The sequence below is a fragment of the Cebus imitator genome, unplaced genomic scaffold (genome assembly GCF_001604975.1).
Source record: "Cebus imitator isolate Cc_AM_T3 unplaced genomic scaffold, Cebus_imitator-1.0 Scaffold622, whole genome shotgun sequence".
Lineage (NCBI taxonomy): Eukaryota > Metazoa > Chordata > Mammalia > Primates > Cebidae > Cebus > Cebus imitator.
In genome coordinates this window covers 755,276-762,010 of record NW_016107937.1, presented here as the reverse complement: position 1 = coordinate 762,010, position 6,735 = coordinate 755,276, and positions in this window count along the sequence as shown.

The window sequence follows — 6,735 nt, the reverse complement described above, 5'->3', positions numbered from 1 at the left end:
TAGGCAATTTAATTATAATACAGCAAAGGAAAAGAATACTACAACTTGTGAAGTTACAGAGTGAAGAAATATGTATGAACATGGGAGAATGATAGAAACTATACACACACACTCACACACACACACACACTCACACACGCACACACGCACACACGCACGCACGCGCACACACACACACACACACACACACACACATATAAATTTTGGGTAGGAGGAGACGGAGTCTTGCTCTGTCACCCAGGCTGGAGTGCAATGGCAGAATCTAGGCTCACTGCAATCTCTGCCTTTCAAGTTCAAACCATTCTCCTGCCTCAGCCTCCCAAGTGGCTGGGATTACAGGTGCCCACCACCACGCTCAGCTAATTTTTGCATTTTTAGTAGAGGCAGGCATGAGCCTCAGCACCCAGCCAGAAACACAGTATTAAAGAAAAACATAAGCACTGTAGCTGAAAAACATTATATCATATTTACAATGTTCAAAAATTTTAAAAAGTAGATTTATTAAAAGAATAGTTTTAGGATTATAGATGAAATTATTCTTAAAATTGAAATCTAGGGAATAATGTAGAAAAGTAGCTGCCCCTGTCAGGGAAGCAAGATAATGAGGATGATCATAGAGAATTTCCAATTTTGGCAATATTTAGGCTTCTTTGCTTTTTACTTAATTACAGTGGTGAGTTTATAAGTATTTCTTTTCTTTCTGGTTTATATCAACATTTTTAGAATAAACCAAATGTTTGCATATTTTATAGTAAAAATTTTATAACTATCTTATATATTTTTATATATCTTACATAAAAATAAAGAAGGTTGAAATCTTATTTTAAAAAAACACTTGAGGACATTTTTCGAACTTAGTACTTGTATCAGAGGTCCCAAAGACTATCGTCAGTTTCAATGATTCACTAAGAGAACTCACAGAACTCATACAAGCTATTATGCTTACGGTTATAGTTTATTATAACTCAAGATTGCAGAAAAGTTTTCAAGGTAGCCTTTGAGCAATCCAGTTGACCCTCCTTCTTCATGTGTAATTCACAAAAATAACTCTAGAATCTGCTGGAAATACAATATCTGAGACAGGGGAGGCAGCTGGAACAGAGCCTGTGTTCTTCTGCCTCCTTCACCTTAGAAACAGGTTGTCCTTCAAGGCTTTGGACCACCAATCCCTGCAACCCCAGGGTACAAAACAGGATAGGCTGCTTTCGGGGTCCCCTCAGCTGCAGTGCAAGTGAGGCATATGCAGATGAGATGCCATTCACTCTGGGCCTCTTTCCTGAACTTTGGAAGCCCAGCTTTCAATAAATCCTAGGCTTCTGTTGTCCTTTGCTGCCTGCTTCATGTTACTTGTTTGTATGGGTGTTCTGTCTTACTGAACCCAGAGAAGCAGGTAACCAGTACACAGTGAACCTGTTGCAAAAATATACAGATTAAATTCTAGAAGGAAAAGAATGTATAGGTCAGTTTCCAGGAGAACCAAGTATGAGCTTCCACTTGTCCTCTAAAGTAGAATCACACAGGCAATACTTAATTCTCTGAGAAGTATTGTCTGATAACAAGTATGGAATATTGCCAATCAGAGAAGCTTACCACGTCTTTGTGTCCAGGGTTTTGTTGAGGGTCAGTCACATAGGCCTGGAGAACCCCCTTACCTGATTTTAGATATGCAGTCTTTAATGGCCCAAACTAATGCAACATAACCCAAAAGCCCCAGGTACACAAAAACAGGCATTCAGAATAAATCATATCATCAGTGTAAACAAGGGCAAAGGATATAAAAATGCCCTTATCAGACAGGGTATTCCAATGTTTCAGAGGTTGTCTGGACCAGTCCTGAAGACTTCAGATAGTTGAGTTTATCTTTTACTGTACAATACTAATATTTAAGAATATATTGATGATGAAGTTTCTAAGTTATAATTTGGCTCTGGTGGTACCCTTACAGTACCACTCATGGTACCATAGCTTTTGATCTGTATAGTATTTTCTTGTAGTACTTGTAGCTTTTAATCTGTATAGTATTTTCTCCCCCTCCCTAATCTGCAAAAGAAAAGCAAACTTTCTCAATTAATTTACTTTTTCTTAGGAGGAGAAACAAAAAAATGTCAATATTGGTCTCTAAATTTGTAAATTTCTGGCTCTGGAAAAAAAATCAAATTGTCTTTCATTATCCCATTAAAGAATACGATTATCTACCATATTGAAGAAAGAACATAATATGGAAAACTGAGAATATCAGCGATTTAGAATCCTTGTTTCTGTAGGTCCAGTCATCTGGGGCTTATTGTGATTCCTTACGTGGAAGCATCTTTTTCTTTTTTTTTAATTATATTTTAAGTTCTGGGGTACATGTATAGATCCTACAGGATTGTTAAATAGGTATAAAGATAACATGATGGTTTGCTGCCTCCATCCCCCCATCACCTGCATTAGGCATTTCTCGTAATGTTATCCCTCTCCAACCTCCCCACCACCTGATATTGCTCCTCTAGCCCCTCACCCCACAACAGACCCCAGTGTGTGATGTTCCCCTCCCTGTGTCCATGTGTTCTCATTGTTCAACACTCACTTATAAGTGAGGACATGCAGTGTTTGGTTTTCTGTTCCTGTGTCAGTCTGCTGAGAATGATGGTTTCCAGATTTATCCATGTCCCTGCAAAGGACATGAACTTGTCCTTTTTTATGGCTATATAGTATTGCATTGTGTATATGTGCCACATTTTCTTTATCCAGTCTATCATTGATGGGCATTTGGGTTTGTTCTAAGTCTTTGCTATTGCAAACAGTGCTGCAATGAACATACATATGCATCTGTCTTTGTAAGAGAACACTTTATAAACCTTTGGGTATACACCCAGTTATGAGATTGCTGGGTCAAATGGTATTTCTATTTCTAGATCCTTGAGGAATTGCCACACTGTCTTCCACAATGGTTGAACTAATTTACACTCCCACCAACAGTGTAAAAGTGTTCCTATTTCTCCACATCCTCTCCAGCATCTGCTGTCTCCACATTTTTTAATGATTGCTATTCTAACTGGCATAAGACGGTATCTCAATGTGGTTTTGATTTGCATTTCTCTAATGACCATTGATGATGAGCATTTTTTCATATGTTTGTTTGCTGCATAAATGTCTTCTTTTGAAAAGTGCCTGTTCATATCCTTCACCCACTTTTTGATGGGGTTTTTTTTTTTTCTTGTACATTCATTTTAGTTCTTTGTAGATTCTGGATATTAGTCCTTTGTCAGATAGGTAACTTGCAAAAATTTTTTTCCATTCTGTTGGTTGCTGGTTCAATCTAGTGATAGTTTCTTTTGCTGCGCAGAAGCTCTTAAGTTTACTTAGATCTCATTTGTCTATTTTGGCTTTTATTGCCATTGCTTTTGGTGTTTTGTCATGAAGTCCTTGCATATGCTTATGTCCTGAATTCTATTGCCTAGGTTTTCCTTTAGGGTTTTTATGGTGTTAGGTTTTATGTTTAAATCCTTAATTCATCTGGAGTTAGTTTTTGTATAAAGTGTAAGGAATGGGCCCAGTTTCAGCTTTCTGCACGTGGTTAGCCAGTTTTTCCAACATCGTTTATTAAACAGGGAATTCTTTCCCCATTGCTTGTTTTTTCAGGTTTGTCAAAGATCAGATGGTTGTAGGTGTGTGGCATTTTTTTCAGAGGGCTCTGTTCTGTTCCATTGGTCTGTATCTCTGTTTTGGTACCAGTACCACGCTGTTTTGATTAATGTAAGCTTGTAGTAGTTTGAAGTCAGATAGCGTGATGCCCCCAGCTTTGTTCTTTTTGCTTAGGATTGTCTTGGCTATGCTGGCTCTTTTTTTGGTTCTGTATGAATTAAGGTGGTTTTTCCCAGTTCTATGAAGAAAGCCAATGGTAGCTTGATGAGGATAGCATTGAATCTATAAATTACTTTGGGCAGTATGGCCATTTTTCATGATATTGATTCTTCCTAACCATGAGCCTCTTTGTGTCCTCTCTTATTTCCTTGGGAAGTGGTTTGTAGTTCTCCTTGAAGAGGTCCTTCACTTCCTTTGTTAGTTGTATTCCTAGGTATTTTATTCCCTTGGTAGTAATTGTGAATGGGAGTTCGCTCATGATTTGGCTCCCTGTTTGTCTGTTTTTCGTGTATAAGAATGCTTGTGATTTTTGTACATTGATTTTGTGTCCTGAGACTTTGCTGAAGCTGATTACCATCTTAAGGAGATTTTGGGCTGAGACAATGGAGTCTTCTAAATATACAATCATGTCATCTACAAATAGCGATAATTTGACTTCCTTTTTTCCTATTAAGTACTGTTTATTTCTTTTTCTTGCCTGATTGCATCTTTTTCTAAACCTTATGTTGCCTACCACATAAAGGCCACAACCTATGAATAAGCTGCTTTCAGTTTTAGAAATAACATTCCTCTTCTATATAAATGAATGCACTATTGAATCATTCACTGGATGCTCTTAAAGGTTGACAACTTTGTTTAAACCTTCTATTTCTAACCTAGGTCCACTTATTATATAAAAATCCCTTCTATAAGCCACAAAACTGATTTCAATTTTTCTACCAGGTATAGAAAATTCAGAACGAGACTCTCTCTAAAAAAAAAAAAAAAAAAAAAGATGCAAGGTCAGATTCTGTATTTATCCACTTTCTAGTCTGTCAATCTATCTTAAGAATCATAAGGTGTAGACTATGCCATTGTCAATCATTTAAAGAATGTTACAATCTAGAGCAGTGTTATCAAGTATTAAGAAATACTTTTGCATATGCTGCTATAACTGTTAGAGAAAACTAACAGTCACGGAGCGAGTACCATCTGCTGAACAAGTGATATTGAGTTATCTCAATCTTGATAAGAATTTGATGTTTGCAATTATTATTCAAAATTTAAAAATTAGTAAACATTAGATTGAGTAAGTAGTTCAAGGTCCCATAGCCGTGCAGTTGCACGACTACCATTCAAATCTAGGTTGTCGGAATCACCAGTGTTTACTCCTGTAGCTTAACATTCAAGGCATATTTCTTTCTATTCACTCCAACAATGGAAAGCAAGCAAAGATTAGAGTACTGAAATTCTTCTCAATATAGTGAACTTTTACTTTAGAATTCCATGATATAACTAAATACTTCAAAGTATCATTAAGTATTTGAATTCATAATGAGAACTGATAGAAATAAGTATTTACAGGATAAATATATAATTTTTGCTGGTAGAACTAAAAGACTATGGCTTTAATCAAGCCTCTCTCAATGATGAAGACATGTTATGTTATTACTGGTTATGTTGTAGTTAATTGTGTTATTATCATTTACCATTTTTTCATCTAAAAATAATCAGCTAAGCTGTATACCTATACTACTAGGATGAGAGTAATTAACTATCAGAAGCCCTACTGGGACTGAAAATTATCTTGGGATATTGTCCCACTTGTCACAGACTGCAATATATATACTCATTTCTTATAAGGCTTATTTCTAAAATCTAGGGAAAAACGTTGTTAGCCCATTGTGCAAAATAAGTTCTACAATTGAAAGTTTTGATGGTGATGAGGTAGGGTTTTTTTCCCCTAAAGCATCAACAAAATGTTTGTTGTGAATGTAGCAAAGATCATGAATTTACCTCACATAAAATGTATCTCTACTATTTCTGGGTATGTGTGTGTGTGCTTCAGTTTGTGTTTGTATGTAGGCTAAGAGAGTGGGCAGAAGATGGTACTGGAATAGACCTAAGCTTACCTTATTTATGGCAATTGGACAAAAAAAAATTAAAAAAAGAAAAATTAAAAAAAAAATCACTGCCCAATTTGTTCTGTACCTTATTGCCATGAGAACGAAACTGACTATGCCTGTTTATGAATTTGGGGAAAAACAATCATATAATATTTTCCTGTAGCAGGATGCCAAACTTCAGGGATTTTGTTTGTTTGAGATGGAGTTTCGTTCTGTAGCAAGGCTGGAATGCAGTGGTGTGATCTCAGCTCACTGCAACCTCTGCCTCTTGGGTTCAAGCGATCTCCTGCCTCAGCCTCCCAAGCAGCCGGGACTACAGGCACCTGCCACCATGCCCAGCTTATTTTTGTACGTTTAGTAGAGATGAGGTTTCACCATGTTGGCCAGGCTGGTCTTGATCTCTTGATCTTGTGATCTGCCTGCCTTGGCCTCCCAAGTGCTGGGATTATAAGCATGAGCCACCACGCTTGGCCAAAACTTCAGATTGTATAAGAACATACTACATAAATACCTACAGTGTGGTTGTTTGTGTTTGGAGAATTTGTCATTTCAAGGTCAGATATTAAATTGTTAAATGATCATAATGGCATTAATAGTGATAATTACAATAGTAACAGACATTTTGATGCATCTACAACATAGCAACTTCTATTAAGTATGCTATAATAAGCTACCTAGTTCAATCTTGATTTCATTGTTATATTATTATACTAATTAAGTATAACAAATAATTTAAGCATAGAGAAGTTCAATGACTTCTAGAAAATTATATTTAGACCTGAGGTTATACTCATTTGCCTAACTCTAATTCCTGTGTGTGTAAGCACAGCACAATGCTATTTATAAAGGAAAGAGAATAGATTGAGTGCAACCAACACTAATATTTCTGCTATCTGCATATATTCTTCAAAGAGAATGGGAAATAAAATTTATTAATAGACGTCTTTTAGAAATAGGTTTGTCAGAGAAGATTTCCTTAAGATCCAATGGGGTCCAACTCATT